Genomic DNA, 23,482 nt, shown 5'->3' with positions numbered 1-23,482 from the left:
AAGAAGTGCTCAGATTATGTTAATTACCTACCCCTGATAAATTGCAGGCTCTGTGTGTCTCTCTCTCCTCTGCATGGCCCTTAAAGCTAAATCTCATTGCAGGGACAGGATGTAGTATTCTCTTTTCACAGACTCCCTAGATCCTGCTCTTCTTTTTATAATGCCTTGTGGTGTATCTTAAGGGCCAGATCCTACCATCCTTGCCCAGGCTGCGGGATTTTTGCCTGAGTACTGACAGTAGATTAAGTTAACCATGGAACAGTTCATGGAAGTGGTGCAAACCTGGAAGTCACTTGGCTAAAGAACAGATTCAGATTTCTGATATGGATTCTGCTGTAAACTCATATGTAACACCAGAATTAAGTCACATGGATCTCACTCTGGATTTACACTGGTGTAACAGAGATGAGAATCCAACCTACTACACATTTCGTAGGACTGGAGTTTTTCAAATTATTATTAATTAGATGTATGTATATACCTTTTAAAAAGGATATTTTAAATAGCTATTTGTTTAAGAAGTTAGGAAAGCTAAGCTATGTTGTTAAAAAAAACCCCAAACTTATCAGATACGTGAAACTCACCATTTTTCTTCTACTCCAGTTTAGGGTATTTCTGGGGCAATATGCATTGAACATGCTGAATCTCACTGAAATTCTTAAGTTTGTATTTTCTTTAACAAAGTCATCCCTTTCGGGGTAAGAGGAGCCGATATCACCTCATGTTTGCACTTGCATTAGTGAAGACCACTTAACAAGTAGCCCATTGCCACTTACAAAGAGTTATTTAATGCCAGCGGATAAAAAAAGAGCTGCCCTGGCTATGAATGAACAGATCTTTATGGAGGACTGGAAGTTCATGAATGAATTCCGCTAGGCTTTTCAGTGACATGGGGTGACCAGACCTCAAGGACAAGCTTTTGGTAATCAGGATTTTTTAAAAATGAGTTAGTGCCAAAACACAGTATAAACATGTCCAAGTGTCTTCCACTTGAGAAACTAGGCCGTTGACTGGATGTCTACCCCTGAAGCCATGAGAATATAAATGTAGTGCTCAGATAAACAGGATGAATCCTTGCTGCTGGGCAAATTACCAAATCACCAAAGATGCTTTTTTTTCGTAGTTATGCCATATGTAGCTGTGAGCGGATTTTTCCTCCCTTCCCCACTCTCTCTTGGGACTGTTGCTAAAACAGCAGTGTGTCTAGCGACAGACCGAGCTGTATCTTTTGGGGGGAGGGGGTGGCAAAGAGAGAAGTATGAATGGCAGAGAAAAGAAAAGAGCAGATTATGTGGAGCAGCTCACCAAAGGTTTTCACAGAAAGCTTTCCTTGTTCTTTGCATTGTGGCAGTGTCCAGAGACGCACTGCACAAACGTATAATGAAGAGATCCAGCATGCTTGCAATCTATAATACTGGGCACATATCACCCAAGGATATCTCAAAGGTGAGCAAGTATAATTATCCGCATTGTTATATAGATGGGGAAACAGAGGCACAGGTTTGCCCAAGGCCATACGTAAATACAAGGTGGATGATGCTGTGATCCACAGTCTGTAGTTCTATCTGCTAGTTGCAGTGTCCTTATAAAGTACCCCCTTTGTAAAAAATTATTAAGTACCCCCAGGACCTACAGTTTTCAGACACACAATTGTTTTCTACCATTGCAACACATTTGTTAAAACAACTTAATCATAGCTGGGCGGGCGATGAAATTTTTGGGTGTAAAAAGTACAAAAATTATAATAAAGTGCTGTAAAACTTAAAACAAAAATTCAGTTCTCTCCAAATTTAAGTTGTGTTGACGTCCCCTCCCCCCACCCTGACTTCTCTCAAGAACCCCTAAGGGTACTCATACTACTGGTTGGGAAACACTGTGCTAGTAGACCATGTTGCCTCACTAGAGATGGCCCTGACAAAACCTTAGAACTGAAACTCCCAAACGGTCCGTAAGGGCCAAGGGTGCAAAGGTTTCGGCTTCCATTGAAGCATCAAATTCAGCAGCAAGTTTTCACAAAAAAGTTCAGTAGGTTGCGCGCTGAGTTCTTTTGAAACTCTGGCCCCTGCTCTATAAGGAGCCAAACCAAAGTCCTGGAATCCAAACTCTCCCCTCATCCCACAACTCTGTGAACAGCTTAGCATCTGGAACCAGGCTTTCCAGCTAATACATACTTGGCAAATTGCCAAAGCTAGCTCCATTTGAGTAGTGCCCTACGAAATGGTTGAGATATGCTTTGGGGTTCTTGTTCATAGTAAAAGCTCCAGACTGCAAATGCCTCAGAACAAGGAGCATCCCTTTTTGAATATCAGAGGAGATTTCAGCACATTGTGGCTGCTACTATCATAATGCAGTAATAATTAATAATGTGAACAGCATGATTGTGTTATTTATTAACCATCCTTCAATTGGCTGCTGTCACTGTTTACTAAAATCTGTATCACAGAGTACCCACACCACACACAATCAATCTGTGGAACTCCTCGCCAGAGGATTTTGTGAAATCCAGGACTTTAACAGGGTTCAAAAAAGAACTGAATAAATTCATGGGGATCAGTCCATCAATGGTTATTAGCAGGGCTCGCCAAGCGGCGGCGAGCCCCGCTTGCCAGCCGCTCGGTTTCGCACCGTTCTGAGCTCTGCGCATGCGCAGATCGTTCTGCGTATGCGCGGATCGCTCTGCACCAGCTCTTCTGGGTCGTAGATTACATTATTTGTCAAGCCCTGGTTATTAGCTAAAGATAGGCAGGAATGGTATCCCTATCCCGTTTGTCAGAAGCTAGGAATGGGCAACAGGGGAGAGATCACCTGATTCCCTATTCTGTTCATTCCCTCTGGGGCGCTGGCATTGGCCAGTGTTGGAAGATACGATACTTAGCTAGACAGACCTTTGGTCTCACCTAGTATGGCCATTCTTATGTCCAGGGACCCAATCAGGCTTCACTGTACTGGATATTGTGCAAACAGAATAAAAACATAGTCTCTGTCCAGATGAGTTTACTGCCTACCTTTTATGTATATTAATCATTAGTAACAGCTAAACCTGACAACACCCAGTACAGCTCTCAATCCCTGGTTAATCACAGCAAATATTGATAAGTGTTTTCTAAACGCCTTTCACCTTATTAGCCCCATGCAACTTCAGTTACGTTTCATAAAGAATTTGTGTTCTAAAAAAATGTTCTTAATTTTTTTTTTTTTTTTTGCTTTCATCCCTTCTCCCCCTCCCCCCCTCCCCCGGCGGAAAGCAGAAGGAACAGGGGAGACAACTCCAGACAAATACATTGCCTCAGCCACTCTTGGGACACAAAGCAGAGCTAAAATGTACAAGGTTTTTCGCCCCCTCCTCCCAATCCCTGTTGTCATTTTTTGCCCAGAATTCAAATCCATGGCTTCTTTGATCACCCCTAAAGCTATTCTTGAGAGATATTGAATCTGGCGAAGAAACCAAAAAGATCTGAAAAGAAAACCTGGAATGACAGTCTAGAGAAATTAAACCAAGGAGGTTGGTGAGAAGATGCAAGTGGGAGCCTTAAATCAAGCCAACTCCCAACCTTCACAAAAGAATGAAACACTAAAATAGTGTTTCCCAAACTTTCTGTCTGCATGACCCCATTTTCTGATTTAAAAATGTCTTCCTACACAGAGCATGACTTCACATGCTGTATGGAAGACACGATTTTTCTGTAGAGAATGGTGTCCTCTGCATGGCATGATCTCCCAGTGATTCTGGGTGCATCTACGCTGCACCATTATTTTGAGATAACTAGCATTATTTCGAAATAACAATGCAAGCGTCTACATAGCCATTCCGTTATTTTGAAATAATTTCAAAATAACGGACAGCTTATTCCAAAATCTGTAAACCTTATTCTACGAGGTTTAACGCCTATTCCAAAATAGCTATTTTGAAATAGGGCGTGTGTAGATGCTCCCCTGCTGCTATTTCAAAATAGCTCCTTCACCAAGGCCATTCTAAATTATTCCTCCCCAGTGCCTTCTGGGACTCTATATCGAGATAGCATGTCTACATTAGGGAAGCCTGCCTCAGATTAATTTTGAGGCTTCCCTGCAGAGTGAATGAAAATTCTGTTCTTGGTTTTTAAAGCTCCATTTTTGTTTCCATACAAAGTTTACAAAGATGGGAGAAATTCCTATTTTTTAAATTATTATTTTGACAACAATAACTTTTTTTGCTAGTCAATTCACTCTTCTCTAGAAAACCGAATGCGTCCTGCACAGAACAATCTATCAGATTTTTGTAATAATATCCTGCCTGAAATTAGCAGTAGGAATTTGTCTGTGATCAAGTTTTTAAAATGACCTTATAGTTGGCTCTTTTCACTGTGCTGTTTGCATTATATTCTTTATTGTATTTCCAACTGCAGAACTATTTTAACAATAATTCATTTCTTAAGTGTTTTTAACAATCTAAATATGATCATAAAGTTTTCCTGGAAGCCCTTTCATATTTTCAAGGTTCGAGGTGCTTTTATTCCTCCTCCTCTCCATGATACTGTGGTTGGATTTTATATGAAATGTGGGCCAATTTGAAACATTTTTTAATATACCCTGAAATTATAAATAAAAAGTTGATGAGGAAGAGCTGCTCGTTTCCCAGTGCCCTGCTTGGAGTAACCAACCATCCCCCACACACTGTTGCTACTCCCCTAAATAAGGCACAGAAAGGTTAATTTATCTACGACTGGTTTTAAATTGGTAGCAAAGTTGGGCCTATAACGCATGAGTCCTGACTCCAAGACCCCATCTATAAACACTACATGAGGGGTGTTTAACCTGGAAGACACAAACACGGTTCAGGAGGTGTGATTGCTTTGCCTTTCCTTCTGACTATATGGAAGCCTAGCTTCCAGAACTCTTGTCTTAACAGGAGGTACAGAATCTACACAAATGGCTCTATTAAACAATGCTCCCTCTCGTATCTGTCTATCTCCGTTTCAGCACATGGAGAGCTGGATGTGTCGCCCTCCCAGGGGGTCCAGGATTGAGATGAAGCTCAGTCTGCTTCTTCCTGGGCTGAAAGTATCCTGTCATTCTCAAATAATCCCCTCCGGCTGACCCCAGAGTAGCATTCATGAACTCTACAGAACCATGACCAGCTTTTCTTGGCCAGGGAGACAGACCAAATCAACACACAGCTACGGAGGGCAAGCTACAAAGAACGAATTCTCGACAGCTCTTTCCCCACCCAAAGAAAAGTGCTCCGTGCAAAGTACTCCACATTCTCATGCACATGCATGTTCAGCTTTCATATACATTTTTTTCCAAACACGTCCTACGTTTTCCAAACACGTCATGTAAAAGGGAGCATTGCTCCAATTCACTGAGATCAACCTACTGTAAAATATCCCACTTTCTCACAGAGAGCTCATTAAATAGTACATCCCAAAGGTTGATTTTTAAACCATTAAAGGTTTTTTTCCCCCTGCTCTCCTGTCCTGTTTGTAAGGATCTTTCAGCAAGGCCAGTGAGCAACCTCACTAGACACACTGTCTCCCATCTCCTTCCCCTTTCTCTTCTATCTGTCTCTGCCTGCTGCCTCTTTAGCCTCAATTTTACTGCTGCTCTTAATGGTAAACAGCCTTTCGCACAATCTTGGGAAGTGAGTGTGTGCATTAGGGATGTGAATGGCTAACTGGTTAGCATCACCCTTAGCAGGTGATGCTTACTGGTTACTGTTAACCAGCAGCCTGGCTGGGCTGCAGTAGCCCTTAGCCGCCTCTATTTATGTGGTTAACCAGTGAAACATAAACCAGTTAACTGATTAAATGCAATTTTTACATCCCTGGTGTTCATTTATGCTCCAAGAGAAATGCATGGCAATGATGTAAGTGTACCATAGTGCAAATATCCCTGAACGAAACAGTGAAACTGTCTATATCTATGGTGCTGGCTAATGTACCATTATCTTAGGTTTAAAAAAAAAAGCATTTCTGTTCCTTTCTGATCTTTCTAGTAATTATGCAGGTGGAGAGGACTACTTGTAAAAATAAAGAGGCAAAAATTTTCCTACGTAAATGATTTTCAGATTAACAGTGTTAATGTAAAGATTTTGCATAAATCTAAATTCAGACCTGTGAATAGTGCATTGGTACCCTCCAATGACTTTAACAGAGGCTTCATACACACCTTAGAGAGAAGAGTTTGCTCTTAAAGGCTTCCTATCCCAACCAGTGTATACTCCGTAGGTATGTCTACACTAGGTACCCTAGTTCGAACTAGGGTGGCTAATGTAGTCATTCGAACTTGCAAATGAAGCTCGGGATTAAAATATCCCGGGTTTTATTTGCATGTTCCCGGGCGCCGCCATTTTTAAATGCCCAGTAGTTCGAACTCCCTGCCCGTGACTACACACAGCACGGGCTAGGTAGTTCCAACTAAAGCCCCTAATTCGGACTACTGTTACTCCTCATTGCAGTTCGAACTAGGGTGGCTAGTGTAGACATACCCCATTATACACAAGGGTAGTGCAACAGTTGTAACTTATCTCCTTGCTCTTGATAGAGCAGGTCATTTCTGAAAGGCTAATTTAGGAGAGTATCATGTGTTAAACTCCTGTTGTTGCTGCTGCTGCAGTTGTTTTCACAAACAATAATAAATCCAAGCCAATACTGATATGTACATGAATGATCATCCGATAGCCCGGAATAGGGCAGCATCGCAGAAACTGAATCACCACAGTTCTTCCATTGTGATTGTACAGAAACACCAAAACAATAGACTAAAAAGAGCTGCTACAGTCTGTCGTGTCAACACATACTTAGGGAGCCCTTAATCTGTGGATTATTGACACGATAGACCATAACATCTCTTTAGGAGCCATTACAGGGAGCTATCGTGTCAATGGGTACTTATGGAGTCCTTAATCCGTGGATAGACAGGCTAGACCATAAATTAGGCAGCTCTTATTACTCAGCATATACAGTAACTCTGAAAGATAAAGAGCCTTAGGAATTTTTACTTTAACAAGATGCCCCATCTGCCCAGACAAATCTCTTGGCTTCCTTTCATATTCAGGGAAATGGAAGTATTTTTTCTAATCTAAATTTGGTTTAACTTAACATCTTTCAGTGCATAAAAAATCTTTGCTCTCCTATTAAAGCACTTAAACCTGAAATTCCTACTCCTGGAAAACTCCCATTTGATTTCAATGGATTTTGTGCTCGGTATATGAAGTTTTTATGACAGTTTGTTTCTAGAGACTGGGCCAAACTGTTAAGTCCAGGTTCAGCCCTGAAAATTAAAGTTTAATGAGGATGTTCAGATTAAGGTTTTGGGTCAAGTCATTCTGGAGGAAGGGGTCAGGCATCAAGTGCAGAGTTGGACACAAACTTCAGCAGTCATTCTGGTTCATGTCCCTGTTAATTATTACTAGCTCTGTGCAAAACTTCCATAAGAAAACTAAGGGACATTTTTACCTGTTTTAGAAATTGGTTGCCAACCTGAAACTTGCCCAAAGGTTGTTCTAAGGGTTACCAAGGCTGGCAAACCCTTACGGTGAAACCTCAACAAATTTTCAGTCGGAGCCAGGATGACTTCTGAGATATGATTATGGGTGGCAGGCATCTGTGATATCCCCCAGCATTTCATCCTCACACATAATGGTTTGGACCTGGAGTATCCTCCTCTTTTGAGTCCTCGGCTTTCATTCAAACCCAGAAATGTAATAGGTTAATTTAATCATGAGGCTGGTGGACACTGAATCAGAAAAAGATTCCTGTGAGAGCCCCTTCTGGCTGAGGTCAATGAGTTCCTTAGAGTACTAGCTAAAAGTCCCAGACAGCAAAGATTCAGAATGGACACAGACACAGACACACACACACAGAGACACAGACACACACACTCTCTCTCTCGCTCTCTCTCCCCCTCCCCCCCCACACACACATTCTCTATGCCAGCTTTTTTTACATCTTCTACTTTTTAAATTAAAGAGAAGGGAAAGAAGGGGAGAGGGATAAGAGATGAGACAAGAGCTGAACTGAAACTGAAATCTACAGGGTTTTCTCGCTCTGCCAAACAAAAAATTTGATTCATAAATGTACAGCTAGTCATTGTCACTGTCTCATTATGATGATTAATCAATTACTAGTGCTAAAAATTACCCAAGAAGAGAAGAACTCTTTTACGCCCAGCTAAATTTTCTTTAAAAGCCAGCAGGCAACAGCCACCAGTCCTTGTAAGAGTGTGTTTTGAGCTAGAAGAAAAAACACACACACACCAAAAATGCCTGTCTGCCTGTCTCCAGTGGTTAGAAAGGAGCCAGCTGACTTCCAGCTTCCTCTGTCCCAGGCTTTGGGCCTCATCAGCCATGCAAATTATAGAGCACTGTGCTGTCTGAAGGCCGAATTTCAACTTAACTCAGAGAAAAGCCTTAGGGGAAGGGTGGGGACCCTGGAGTCAGCCAAATCCATTCATAATATTTACAGTAAATGGGCCTCTTTGCTGTTGTTTAGTATACAGTCGGTCTAATCATTTCTTCAGTTTTAATTTCTTTGTCCCTTTTTCTAACCCCCAAAGATGCAGAAAACTTTTTCTTTCCAAATGTTTTATTTTAAGGTCAGAAGGAAGCAAGGTGGGAATTTTACTCCCCGCCCCACACACACACTCTTCTTTAAACAGAAACAAATCCTGTGATCAGATACAAAAAATAAGTGTGTGTGTGTGTGTGTGTGTGTGTGTGTGTGTGTGTGTGTGTGTATATGTATATATATATATATGAGGGAGGAAGGGAGAGACAGAGCAAACTCCTTTAATAATGGCTTTGAAAATAACTAATAGTATTTCAGACAGTAGAAAGGAAGCTCCTACCATACACTCTGGTGCTGTCCTATGGAGCAGTAGTTTATAAATTATGGTCCGCAAACGAAAAAAGGTTGAAAGCCACTTCTGCATGGGCTTTTATGACACACTGTCAACAGCTGAGCAGACAAATAAGGGCTAGAGGGGAGAGGCCCATCAAAATTCTATTAGTATCATTTTGATACATCTGAACGGGAAACGTATGCAGCAAAAATGATTTTAGCTCTAGCAAATGTTCTTCTTTCATACCCTGTCAGAGAAACAGTATAAATTACGTGCTCGTTTTTTTCTTCAGTAGCACTGGTTCTGCTAGTCTACTCTCCCTGAAATGTTCTTGCCCCCAAACTATTGGATCCATACCTTTGTAAAGTGACATACTTATCAACCTCAGGAGTCGGTTATATAAAAATAATAATGTGTATGTCGCTCCAGATTCTGCCACTGCTCTCTCACACCTTGCACCATAAGGAGCTCCATCGAAGGAAAGGAGATTTGACTGAAGGCCAAGGTCTACGCTACAAATTTTGCTGCAATTGCTATTTTAGCAGCAGTGCGACCTGTGATTGCTTGGAAAAACTCCATTTTGCTAGTATAAGCTACATACTAGAAGCACTTTTCTGACACAACACGTTGGTATTGCTATCCCAGCAAAGTAACCCTAAGGAGACCCGGCTGGAAAGTAACCCTAAGGAGACCCTAAGAGACACCACAGTTACCATGTACATCCTGGGTTATCTTGTTTTAAATGAGAATCTTGACACACCTGAGCCAGCACGGGAGTTCTGTTGCTGCACTGTCAAACTACTCACTCAGTTGCATGTCCCAAGAAGGGAAAACACAGGTTGGCTGACTCATTTGCATGATAAGCCTATGTCTCCTGAGACACACCCTTTTTCTACTTATCGCCAACCACTATGTGAGGCTGGGTTCCCAGGGGGGCAGACGTAGATGGGGCTGGTGACTTCCTACCACTGAGCAAAGAAAGCCACACCTGCAACTGATCTTGCCAAAACGTATTTTTCTGTGTATATTTTACTCCTGTGAGTTTTCCCATTGGTGTCAATAGGTCTCCTTTTCATTCTCAATCATTCCAGTGTAATTTGGGAATAATCCCATCAAAGCCAATGGAAGTCGCCTGGCATAAAAGCAGAATAATAAGCAATCCTTATGTCCAAGACAAGGACTTTCAACATTAAAATTTTCCTGGACTAGGACTAGCAGAATGAAGACTATAAACCTTTTTCAATAAATAAAAAAACAAAATCAAATCCAAAAAAGAGTCTAACAACACCCAGGTCACACCACTGTATCTGGTCACCTAGTCATTCTGCAGGAAGTTTGATCTTCGTGTTGCACCTTGGAGCAAGGAACGACAGGAGTTCAGACAAAGCTGTGAGCTCTGAATGTATTTCCATTGACAAGGGGTAGCTATGCGGGTTACACGTTAACAGGCTCGTAAAACCGTTGATGCATAGAAGCTTAGTATTTCCAAACTGATATTTAATACCTAGACATGTACTACAATTCTTTCCTAAATGCACACAATTGCTAGCTGAATTTTAATAATGAAAAAAACTTTTAAAACTCACTCCTTGCAGCACACTGACCTACAGTTCTCCCCAAAGTTATTACAAGACCAAAAACAGACATTTACTGAGAGAGAGTGAGAGAGAGAGAGAGAGAGAGAGAGAGAGAGAGAGAGATCCTCCCTTACTTAAAACACTATTTTTTCTAGAGAGCAGGGAAATGTTTCTTATACGGATATAAGATGTGGAAAAATACAGTTAGAAACAAAAGTTCTTTTCATTCCTTGGTGCCCCCAACAACCCCCCTTCCATAACAATTATGAAAACTGTTTAGATGGGATGGCATTTTGAACATTTACTGCATTCCAGCCAATAAATTCCATTCCCGGATCTGATGGAAAAATCACCCCCCCCCCTCACCACCCCTCCCCTCGCTTTCATTCCTTCTGTCTTTCTTTACAACCTAATACCCTGTCGACTCAGGGCCAGGGCCTACTTAGGGGGAAAAAACAACACCAAGCGCCAGACTGGAGACAGCATGCAGACTGAAAAAGTTAATCATTACTTCTGTCTGCCTTCATAATCTAATCACTACTATTCCAAAGCGCATGCAGCAAAGCTCTCTCACACACATATGCACACGCATTCTGGCCCACAAAATATGGTCTGGTGGTCTCTCCCACCCACAATATCCCCTCTCTATCCTGGCCTGTCCACCCCACTCTGCAAATGCAACCCTGGTAACTCCAGGCTAAGAATGAAAGCTAATAGCCAAAAGCAACAGTGAAGGACTTTTCAAAAATGTTCAGAGACTAGAGTCACAAGTGAGAAGCTGCTTATCTGTCCCCCTTCTCTCCCCACTTTACTCTCTGGATTAATAATACTCCTTAGCAATTATACAGTGCATTACATTCATTAACTAATTAATCCTCCCAACATTCCTGGGAAATGGGTTAAGCGTAAGGGCCCACATTTTACAGATGGGGAACTGAGCCATACAGAGGTTAAAGGGATTTTGCCTTAGGCTATACAATGACTCAGTGGCAGTGCCTGGTTTAGCATTCAGGAGTTCCTAGCTCTCAATCCCATTTACACTCCTTTTCTAATCCAGTTAGGGCATCCAGTTACAGCATGGTTGTCTCCGACCTAGTTTCACAGATTAAAAGTTGCAATCTAGACAAAGCTGAACCATGTTTCTTTAACTGGGCTGAATCCATAGGTACTCCAACAAGACTTCAGCCTGGTTTGGGGGACACATTTGGGTGGTATCTCTTATAACTTTTAACTATGCTTGTGACCATGTCAGAGGGCAACAGGATTGTAATGGGGTCTCCTGATTTTGTTGCACCTAGAGTGGAGATGAGACTGGAATCTAGCAGACCATCCTGACTTCTTTGCTTTAGGGATGTAAAATCCCATTTAATTGTTGAACCCATTAAACATAATGTTTAACTGGTTAACTGATTAAAGAAGAGCAGGGGGGAGGGGCGGTATGAACAGGGGCCTCTACGGCCCCAGGCGGTTAACCAGTCACATGCTTACCCCCATGGCCTTCACAGAAACACAGAAGTTAACAGGTCTATATATTTTAGACAATGTGTACAAAATGAACACACAAAAAATAAACTTGTTCACACACCCTTTACATCTCCCTTCCCCAGCATCAAAACCACAGTGCAAAAGGTGTATCTTCCAACTCATCTCAGATTGAAAAGGGGGGCCACCTCTTGTTATCACAAGAGACTAAACTACATTAAATTGAATCCGTAGCCTTCCAGCATCAATTAGGTACCAAGGATCTTCCAGGGCATTTGTACAGCCTGGCAGTCATTGTTTTATTGGTGTTTCCTTGCTACCTCCCAACCACATCCCCCAATTCACACAATATATTCCATTTTCTCTCTCCCCAGAATGAACTGCCTAAGCTGAGGCTACATGACAAGAGATAGGAGGAGTTCTGGGTGTAATTCTCCTGTACTTGGGCCCCATTCCACAACAATTACACAAGCCAGTGATGTTTACTCACCTGAGTAATCACTACAGGCATGAGTAATGATTCTAAGACTGAGCCGGGTGACATTAAAGGATACATTTTCCATACTTACTCTGCAAGGCTATGTGAAAGAACAGAAAAACTACAGGACACTTTGCTTTGCATTAAGATTTATGAGTTTGTCTCTTTTTGTGAGCTAGAAAGTCTCAGCCTGGTCCCAGTTTACAAAGAAAATTAATTCACCAGTTCAAACTTCAGGCTCCCAGCTAGTTTTCCAACCAAAACTTCAAGCAATGATACAGGAATCAAATAGCAGAAGTATGATTTTATGCATTTATTTACTCTGTCCAACATGGTATTCAACAAATGAAACACTCATATCCAATAGAACAGTATCAGATGGGAGTTACGGTCCCCTACCAGCAGGGCAAAATCTCTCTGGTTCTGTGGGGGTTTTTTTACTTGGGGGGGGGGGGGGGAGGGAGAGCCTCTGATTTTAATTAGCATTCTCAAGATCTTCAAAATCCAGACTAAACGTCAGTGGTCTACTTTATCTGCTTGGAATAAAGCTAGTTATACATCAAAGTGCAAAAAAACACCACTGAGTTGTCCATTAGACTTCATGGTCCATTATCCGACTTGGAAAGGCTCTCACCTGCTGCAGTACTGCTCTGGAATTTTTAGTATCTATAAAATAAAGGCATCATTTTCATCACTTATAAGTCATTCGGTCTAGAGCCAACTTTACCAATTATAAAGTGATGAATGTTTGAACATTCACCACCTCTGCAGCACAAAAGGCATAAATAAGGTTGCTTCAGAAGCTAATGAACATATTATGACACCATGGGTGTCTTTGCATGCTTTAAAAAGATTTTAAAGGGGAGACTGGATCCTTGGTGATGGGAAGTCTGCCTTTAAAAGGCATATTGACAACCTGAGCGTTCTATTTTATTCCACTGAACACTGGTATACTGTTCACTTTTAAAAGTTTAACCTACACCTTTACAAAAAGATGATTACTATTCATTGTCCCATACTTGCTTATTATGTACACGTATGTACAGACATATAATAATATTTTGAATGTTCAGCAACTTGAGCTGTTTGGAAGTATTAATTTAACACAGAATATGCCTTTCCTCTTTATTAGCAGAAACCCTCAAAGATCAGCATTACTTTTCTGTGGGCCTGCAATTTATCAGCCAACCACAGAGACACAAAGACTCCTGAGGACATACCTGAATAATCACTAATCTACCCAGCTTCTGCACAGTGTTTAACATGCTATTTTCCATAGATGCTTGATGGGAATAATTGCATATATGGAAGTCTATATTCACACACGTGAATACACCAGCTGAATTGAAAGAAGATGGCACAAAAGATTAAACTGAAGTTCGTGTTTCAAAACTGTTCCAAGGGATTAGATAAAAAAGGAGTAGACAACAAAGCTCTCCTGCAAAACCACTTTAGCCTGCATTCAGTCTGCCTACATCACTCTGCTCTGGCGTCAGTGTTGTGTTTTGACAAGTCACCCTTGCTGAATTCTCAGCAATGCTTTACACACTGACAATTACAACCCGAGGCTCTCATCCATCGTGTTATGAAAACAAAACGAAACAAGAAGAAGCAGACGAATGAGCTCCTCGCTGTCTCCTGTAATAGCCTCTATTTGAATAACGATAAGATTACTCAGCGAGCTAGTTAGGCTGCATCTTTGTGCGTGTGCAACCAAGGAAAGTGATATCAGTCTAGCCAGAAGTCCTACCGATGCATATGAAATTGGGAGATTAGTAAAATTAGACACAATGGCAGCTTCACACCCAGCGATGTGTCAGCCCACCAATTTACATTCAACCCTATCAGCATCTCACTTGCTACATGTCTGAGGGTATGTATGCAGTTTTTAGTGACCGGCCTGTGTCGACACAAGCCTGTGGCTAAAAGTCACCGTGTGTGAATGCTATTTCTTGCACTTTTGTTGACAAAATACTCTTTCCCCATGAGGGGTTTTGCTTTAACGTAGCAGAGTGTGCCTGCAGAAAAAGCAGTGTTCACACTTTCACTTGCTACAGCAAAGTTTTTGGGGGGAGGGTACCCAAAAGACAAAAGTTTTGCTGATCAAGTGCAAGTGTAGACATAGTCTAGGTGCCAAGCTTGGTCCTTCATAGCACAGGTACAGGGTAGGTGTTCCTATACACAGGGTTTGACAAACCCCAGCAAGAGCTACTTGCCAGAGTGGCACTGTGCATGCGTGAAGCGCTGGTGAACGGGGCACATGAAGCGACCAGCTGAAATCTACTCGCCACGGGCGAGTAGATTCAGCGGTTTGTCGAGCCCTGCCTATACAGCACAGGTACAGGATGTGTGTGTGTAAGAACAATGCAAAAAAGAGTTCAGCAAGAGAGGAAGTGCACAGAGAAGCCGAAGAGAACTGGTGCATGGCAACCAAATTAATTGTGGAGTTAGAACTAAGAGCCTAAGAAGTATGGGGAAGAATGGCCTTTTGGCTTTTAAGATCATATCTCCTCAAAGGTGCCCATTCTCTACCTGTATCCCAGCCTTTTCACTTTGAGCACTTGCAAGTTAAGGCAGCAGACATGCAGGAGGAACAGAGATAAACAGTTCAGAGGACTATGGTTAGCAAGCCACCGTTTCCTGTAAGCTGAGTGCTTGGACCGCCACCCAGGAAAGATTCAAAAGCCACCCCGCTGACTAGCAAAGCACCTGCAGCGGACAGCATATGGTACTACTGGTGGTGCACATCTGCACACGCCTCAGTGTACATAAAATTTATTTCACATACAGATGGGAAAAGTTATAAAGGGAACGTTGCCTATCACTGAACCCTATGTGTGCCTCCGTTCACATTAACACTGTTGTCTGGAAAATGACAATCTAAGGGCCTGCAGAAGCACAGTCAATCTCATCAACCCCTTATGATCCATTTTTTGTTTTTTAAAAATGGGAAGGCCCGATGTACTCGTTTTTCACAAACATCTCAGGTCAGATCCACCAAGCCAACTCCAAAAGGCATTCATTTTTTTGTCTTAGTTAATGCACTAGGAAGAACTCAAAGAAGATTCCCAAGGACCTTTTCAAAAAGGACTAGTCATTTAATGTAGCACTTTAAAGACTAACAAGATAGTTTATTAGGTCACGAGCTTTCATGGGACAGACCCACTTCTTCAGATCTGTTAATCTGAAGAAGTAGGTCTGCCCCACGAAAGCTCATCACCTAATAAACTATCTTGTTAGTCTTTAAAGTGTTACATCACTGCTCTTTTTGTTTTACCAAGATCAGACTAACACGGCTCCCTCTCTGTTACTAGTCATTTAATGTCATTCAAAATAAGCCAAAGAGAACAGACCTGAAGCTGCAAATTGTAAGGACACAGCATTTAGGAAACTGAAGTGTCCCTGCTTTTTGTGCAGCAAGGTTAAAAGGGTAAGGAAGGGCTGTGCAAACTTTTATAAAAAAAATTCTCTCTCTCTTTTTTTTTTTTTCAAGTTAAAACCAAGATAATGACACTGGGTGGGGACCAATTTTGAGGGTTGAGCAGCCAAACCAAAATTAGCTTCCAAGCCAAGAGCTTCCTAGGCCTGGCAGTTTGGGGAAGGAAGCTGAGAAAAGTCATGAAAAGATTCTTCAGTAAATTGAGAAAGGAGGCTGAGTTTAACGTTCAAGCAAAGGTGACCCCTGCTATTAAAATATTTTTCAACATAATAAAAATAAAATAAGAGTGCGCCAACAGCCTCCCTCCGAAAATTGGGCAGCACGATAACTTTCTGATCATTGAGGGAAAAAAAGCTCTTTTTGTTTTCCTTTCCACCTCTTCTCTCCTTTTATTAATAACTGTGTTTTCTTTTCTTTCTATTTTTTTCCTGGCTCTTTCCTCATAAAAAAATGATGCAATTTCCTGTCTTGTCCCAATGTTTCCTGTTAATTAACTGGGTGACAGTTATCATCACATATTTAAACTCCTACCCAGAACAACACTGCAGAACATGGTTCTCTGGCTGGCCCAGCACCTGAGGCAAAACTTAACTTGTAGTGAAAAAGGTGCCGGGAGCTCAAGCAATTAGATGCTCTGGCTTGAGCAACTTTTTTATTTTTGTAACTAAAGGGGCAAGTCCAGAGATGCTGCGGCTATGAACTGCCAACTCTAGAGGTGCCAGGGGCTCAGTCCTGGAACAAATTAAGCACTGGGCAAAAAACCTGTATTGAACAACCAAAGCTGGTACAAGGAGGGTATCAATTATGCCTCCCTTCACCAGTCTTTCCCTCTCCCAGACAAGATACCCCCACAGAGGGAGAGATCTTCTTTGAGAATACTTCACTATTAATGGATGCTGCTGATGGAATCTGACCTGAACACTGAGGTGAATCTGGACCACTTAAGGAAACAGGAGTTTAGCCTGATGAAGGCTCCCCATATCTCAACCTTAACTACTTTGGTGCCACCCTCTTACTGTATCACATTGAACCACAGGTCCTCTCAACGCATCACCCCAAAAGCCAAATACGTATTTTGGTCAATGACACCAGGGCTTCTCTTTCTCATCTCATCCACAGCGAAGTCCCTTTCCAAATGCGCTGAATGGAACTCAGAAGAGATGAGTCAGCCAAGCCAGGATGTGAGCCAGTATTCCCAGGGAACCTAGATATTACCAACTTAAGGATAGCTTCAAGCTCCTCATGTAGGACTATTTTGCACACAGCTCTCTCCTGCGTGTGGGAACAGAGAGAGGAAGGGGCCTGGCATCTCCATTGCATCATTCCTTTCCTTCCTCAAGACCATGTGGAGAGCACTTTGCACTCTACAGAATCCCCCTGGAGAAGGGGTTGGCATCAGGGGATGATCACTGCCCATCCCCCTACTCCAGTGGTACTTAGGGGAGGGACAGCTCAGTGGCTTGAGCATTGGCCTGCTAAACCCAGGGTTGTGAGTTCAATCCTTAAGGGGCCCATTTAGGGATCTAGGGCAAATCTGTCAGGGATGGTACTTGGTCCTTCCGTGAGGGCAGGAGACTGGACTTGATAACCTCTCAAGGTCTCTTCCAGCTCTATGAGATGATATATCTCCATTTATATAAATAAATACAAGGCCAGGTTGTATTAACTTTACCATAGATTTCTCCTGCCCCCACCACATGACAAGGTCACCAGGGCCTGCTGCCAGTAGCGAATCCAAGGAGTAGAAAAAAAAGGTTGCCTGGGCCCATAACTACTGAAGGGGTAGACGGTCTTACTCAGATGACATCCTGTAGATCCACGGGAATCTGTGAGGTTGAGGGAGCAGGAGGATAAATCCATCTCCACTTCATAGTGAGGAAGAATCTCAGCAATGAAAACCTTGTTCAGATTTTCTTGCAAAATGGTTCTATTCCTGCAAAATGGCTTTTGGTGGTGAAGTCGCTCCACCATCCCCTCAAACTCAACCGCCAACATTTCTAGACTACACCAAAGACACTATCACTTTAAAAGTCTAATCAAAAGCCAAAGGCCGGAAATCCTGCAAGGTGCAGATGCTCTTTTCCCACAGACCTCAGCACCACACAAGATTGGGCCATATTCTTGTTGACGTGACATGATTCCTCAAGAGTATCCATGACATAACTTACTCCCCAGTTTCCATGTTAAACAAGCCCATGACAAACATCCCATACACAAGGAGAAGGGAGCCGGGGGGACAGAGAGAAACAAAAGATATTTAGGTAAAAAGTGAAGGCAAACTTGAACTTTGCTTTCTTTGTGTGTTACAACTAAATCCAGACTGTGTATCAGCAGTTAATAATATCTTGGAGCTCAAAATAAACTAGAAAGGAAGCTACTTTGTGACAGTAGGCAGGCGGCCAGGCTTCTGCGTGGGTCATTCAATCCTGCTTAAGAAAGATGGTACGGCTGGCAGTGACCTCTGAGTGGCCCGGTACAGTATTCTTTTACACAGCTCACTGCGAGGTCACTACAAGAAGGCACCAGCAGGAATTTCACGTTCATCTTTTGAAACCATCCCTCCTACTCCCCCCCCCCAGCAGATAAGACTGACCTGGTCCCCTATTTGGTCAAAGGGAGAGAGAGGTCAGTCTCAGTGTCTCTCCAAGCCTCCAGGAGTCAGAGTGGCTGTGAAGCTGATAGGGACGGATGATAACCCTTCAATAACCTTAGTTAATAGTCAAGCGACAGGCTGTCAGGAGCACAGTCACATTGCACAGGTCAGTGTAATGTAAGGAACATGTGAACGTTGTGGTGGCAGAGAAGGAATTTGTCTGTAGTGAGGCATCTCTGAGAAAACAGGCCTGGACATCTCAAGATAGAACCCCAATAATATGGAGAGCTCCAACAGCAATGGGTACTTTCGAAAATCTGAGCTTGAGGTCTCTATAATCCGGGCTAAATCTCACCTTCTTCATCATGACACACACCTTGACCTTGATCCACCAATTCTACTCAGGAAAAGGGACAAGATTTCTCGGGCCTCACCCAGAGTGAGGTGCTCCAGCATGCAGGAAGATTTAGGGGTGGAATTCCACTATGCAACTTACTGTCCATTCTCCCCACCTATCCTTTCATATTACATGCATTTAAGATCACCCAGTGGTGGCATTCTCAGTCTTCACATGCAAAAGCAACATCATCCTTTTTTAAAAGAACTCTCATCTGTTAGATAAGAGGTCCCAAATTATCCTGTTTCCCACCACATTCATGGGGTACATTTTATTTTGCAGGTAGATAGCCTTCTGAGTTAGTCAAAGCCAAATATACAGAGAAACACAAGCTCACATGACTGGCGCTAAACTTTTAAAATGCATTTGGCACTTATAATTTTCTCCAAAATTGTTAGAATTGCCAGGGCTCGACAAATAAAGTAATCTACTCATCCGTGGCGAGGAGATTATGACCCAGAAGAGCTGGCGCAGAGCGATTTGCACATGCGCAGAACAATCTGCACATGCGCAGGACGCAGAACGGCGCAAAACCGCACAGCTGGCGAGCGGGGCTCGCCGCCGCTTGGCAAGCCCTGAGAATTGCTGTATAGAAATAATGGCACAGGAAATCACTAGCTTGCAGCAGTGAAAACTCTTACACACAATAGTCTTGCAAAAGTAAAACTGCCATTTGAAGCTGCATGCATCAGAAATAGCTGTGGCAGAAAAAAGTTGTTCTTCTCTACCAAAATTAAACAGATTCTGCTTAATAAGAGGGAAATCTGACCAGGGGGATGTTTTTCCCAGATGCCACAGAAAAGCCCATTGTGACAGCATTTCATTGATTTTGTTGTTGGTTGTTGTTTTTCAAGGCGGAATTTTACATGGAGATTCTTTTGAGAAAATCCTATAGAATTTAACTGAGAAGAAACTGATAGGACGTTAGTCAAAATCCAGGAAAGCGAGCCATGCTTGCATGTGCACACATGCACACTACACTATTCACCCAAAACCTTTGCTACTCTGCTCTGTTCCCATTTCCTCTGCTTGTAGAGATTCCACCTTAGAAAGTCCAGCCAGCTTATGGGAGAAAGGGTCTAACACAAGGAGGAGCTAGAATGGAGTGTCAGAGGCCAAAAGCTACATGGAGCCCTTGCCAAGTCCCAGTCTCTCTCCACTTCACTGGCCTGGCTACATTCTGCCATGGTCAGATGATGTGTGAGGCTGCAAGGCTCCTAGTCTGGCAGGCGGCCTGGTTTGCTCCAAAGACTTCAATGCTGTCATCTTAGCATTAACCCCTGCTAACCTTGTCCCTTTGAGCACAGGAGCGAGTTTTTAGGTAAGCTATATAATACACAGAAGTACAAGCTAATGGTTTGTGATGAATTGTGACATTTAAAACAACAGAAAGAGTGTATGTGCTCAAATAAATTGAGTATATAAGACTGTTTTTTTTTAATCACAAGCTATTGTTTATCCAAGAGACAAATATACAATCCCACTTACGCAGGAAGATTTCTCAATTTCTGATTATAATAGGATGCCAATTTGTAAATAAAGAAATTTCACAGGCAGTTATAAACCGTATGAGATGAAGGAGAGGGGAACACAATCAGGATCTTTCCAGAGAAACCTTCAAGAACCCTGCTACTCCGGTATTTGCAGGGGGAGGGGAGGAAATGCAGAGCGAGCCAAATCATTGTGCTTCTATTGTGAATAGTTCTAGATTTATAAAAGGTGCTTCTCCCAAGCTGACACAGATACCAGAAGGGATCAAAGTCATAGTGAAACATTCCAGGCCTGTCCGCTATTTCATAATGAAATGTCAGTCAGCTGCACATTGGCACTTTTGTAGTAAAGATGAATCAAACTTGAATTAACGTGTTCCATTAAAAGAAGATGAGATTTTGAGGTGAAGGGTGACAGAATGGGGATCAAAAGTGCTGACAAATTTCTTGATGTTGTTTCCTGTCACTTCAGCTTCTGTTTTAAACAAAAGTAAGGCATTAATCCAGAATGCAAAGCGGTTATGTTTGTTTTAAGCCACCACAGTGTTAGGTGCCTGCCTTTCAGAACAGCCCCACAGAAGGTCTCAAAAGCACAACCTGAGCTGTAGTCATACAGCCAGGGCCTGATCCAAAACCCCAAAACGCAAGGAAAAACATATCCATCAACTTCCATGGATTCGGGATCTAGTCCAAAATGAGTGTATTTCAAAGACACCTCCACTTGGGACACCAATCTTTCTCACTTATTGGGTCTGATATTTTATTAATATTCCTTAAGAAAAAGCAGCGATGACCAGGACACAAGCCAGCTCATCATGAAGCAGCCGCTCCGAGGCCCTTTGAGGACTTCTGTTTTTGAGGAGAGGCTGAGCCATCCCACATATGCAACCACAGCTTATTTGTTAGAAACTAAAGCACCATCACAAACAACATCTCCTGGGGGAGAGTCAGATCAGACTACATTTGAAAAACAGCCTGTCCTCCCTATTTAAGGGAATTCTTTTTTCTTTTTATCACTGTGCTTTTGTTAACTGATTTAGTTTAAAAGAAAGAGAATCTAGTTCCTTACTACACAGGCAAGAATATCTCAGATTGACTTTGGTGTGAGATTTCTTAAGCAAGGAATATTGAACTGGGCAAGAAAGAGAGCAAGCCAGCAAGGAAATAGGCAATAAAACAAATAAACAAAAACCAAACCAAGCCAAATGGAGTTACAGAGACTAAAAAGGGAAGAGAGAAAGAGAGAGACAGACTGAGAGGGGAAAGAGAGAAGACTGGCATGTTTTTCCTTTGCAGTAATGGATTAACTGATACTGCACTAAAATTGAACCAAGCTGCCATGTAGATTCCATGGGTTTTGCTATTCGGATTTTCACCTTTAGAGATATATTTAAAAAAAAAACCAAAGTTAACTAGGTCCCAGTGGTTTAGAGTGGTTGTGCTGTTAGGGTTCCCCCTCCCCTTTCCCAAAATTCAGCCTCCCTCCTCCTGCCTCCCTCCCCCCACTCTTAAGGCTTGCTCCTTTTAAAGTGCCACATACAGCATAAAAGGGCAGCACCAGTGAATTAAAGGTCACCTCTGTGCATTTCAGGAGGAACCGGTTCCTTTGTGAAGACCCCCATGGGATTACGTTTTCACATTCAGCTCCATTTTTTTTTCTTCCCTTGCCAAAAGAATCAAGTCCCTGGCTCCAAGCTCCCGACCTTCCTCCCACCCCGAACTGAGCCCCATTCATTAAGCTGGCGCACTGCAGTGCAACCTAGGCCAGGAAGAAAAACAGAAAACAGAGCAAGTGAAAGAGAGGCTCAGATTGGTTATTTCAAGGGGGAAAACACTTATAGAAGCTCTTACCCTCATCATTCCACACTGGTCACCCTCCTACATCCTCTCAGCTCTGCTATCTTGGTTACCCCTGTCATTCATCCTTGAAATCACCCTGTGTTTCATAAAGAAGAATGAAAAATGTGTAGCTGGAACTGAGACTACTTAAAATGATCCAGTTTTCTGCATTTTTCAGGAGGACCGGAGGAGCATTTTTTAAATGCGCTGCTTGTGTTGTAGTATTATTGGTCTTGCAATATCCCAGTCTCTTAAGATGCTATGGCACTGGCCCCATTCCCCAGGAAGAGGGGCGTTAACTGCAGTATCCTGTCCCAATTCTCAAATTTCATCTGTGGCGACTGCATTCTGCCTTCCTACATGCTACCTTTTTACCTTCAAATGGTTCAGTCTCCTTTTCCCTGTGGCGTGGCTGAGCACTGTTTAACAGTTGCCAAATTCCACACCAGAGGTGGCTGCTCCTCAGTGGTTGCCAGGGTGACGCCTCATGTCAGGCCCTTTGGAGCTTCCAGTGTTGCTAAAAAGCATCATCTTGATCCATTCAATCCCAATGCTGTGCAGTTGGACAGTCAGTACAAGCTAATCAGAGGCACAGCAATTTAGGGCTTTTTTTTAATCCAGTAAAACATCCTTTTGGGATACAGTCACAAAGCAACTCACCATATAACTCATGAGTTCCAAAGAGTGAAAAGAAGATGAGAGGATATGCTTTATGTATGGCATCTGTGAACTATTGTCTGTTTAAATAGAGAAGACAGAGCTTTTCCCTTCAGACAGAAATAAAACTCTAAGTGCAGTTTGACAATAGCTCATTAAAGCCTTGTTCAAATACACTGTTTGTGCTACCAAAGTTTGTAGAAAAAGAAAGTTAGCTTTAGAGAACTGCTGCAAACTGCGGTTTTTCTTTGCTTGACTGGGTCTCTTTAGTTGGGAATTTTCAGAGCTGCACTTCTGTGTGTAGAACCAAGTTGCCAGTAAATCAGAGCAAATTCAAAACAAATGCTCTTTCATGTGGAGGCATTCAACTTTGTCTCCCAGCTTGCACAGCTAACCATATCCCGCCATGAGTCAACACTCCTATCGGCTCCTCATTAAACTAAATGGCTACAATTACACTGATGGGGGGAGTGGGGAAAGAGTGGTTAATGATCCTAAAAGCTTCCCATTTTGAGGGGGGGAGGGCTGGAAAACTTCTCATAACCCAAGACAGAAAAAAAAATTACCCCTCAAAAGGAACAGTGCCTCCTTCTGCAAACTGCAGAAGAGGATATATTAATAAACCTTTCCCATGTAGAGTACCTTTGCCAGTTCTTGCTGTGCTATGAAATTAAACTTCCATAGCTAACTCCTTAAGAAGGCATTCATAG

General features: G+C 42.4%; 1 protein-coding gene and 1 long non-coding RNA gene across 4 annotated transcripts in view; both read right to left on the bottom strand.

Annotated features, from left to right (window-relative positions):
* SMAD7 (SMAD family member 7) overlaps window positions 1–23,482 on the bottom strand; it is a 42,487-nt gene that overhangs the window by 4,738 nt on the left and 14,267 nt on the right. The window lies entirely within an intron of this gene.
* On the bottom strand, window positions 7,316–22,119 carry LOC142829990 (uncharacterized). Its single transcript, XR_012904989.2, has 2 exons — window positions 21,853–22,119; window positions 7,316–20,751 (listed from the first exon to the last, which is right to left on the bottom strand). It is a non-coding gene; the product is annotated as an uncharacterized LOC142829990 (long non-coding RNA).

The sequence above is a fragment of the Pelodiscus sinensis genome, chromosome 6 (genome assembly GCF_052426305.1).
Source record: "Pelodiscus sinensis isolate ZL-2025 chromosome 6, ASM5242630v1, whole genome shotgun sequence".
Classification (NCBI taxonomy): Eukaryota; Metazoa; Chordata; order Testudines; family Trionychidae; genus Pelodiscus; species Pelodiscus sinensis.
This window is presented reverse-complemented; position numbering and strand designations above follow the sequence as displayed.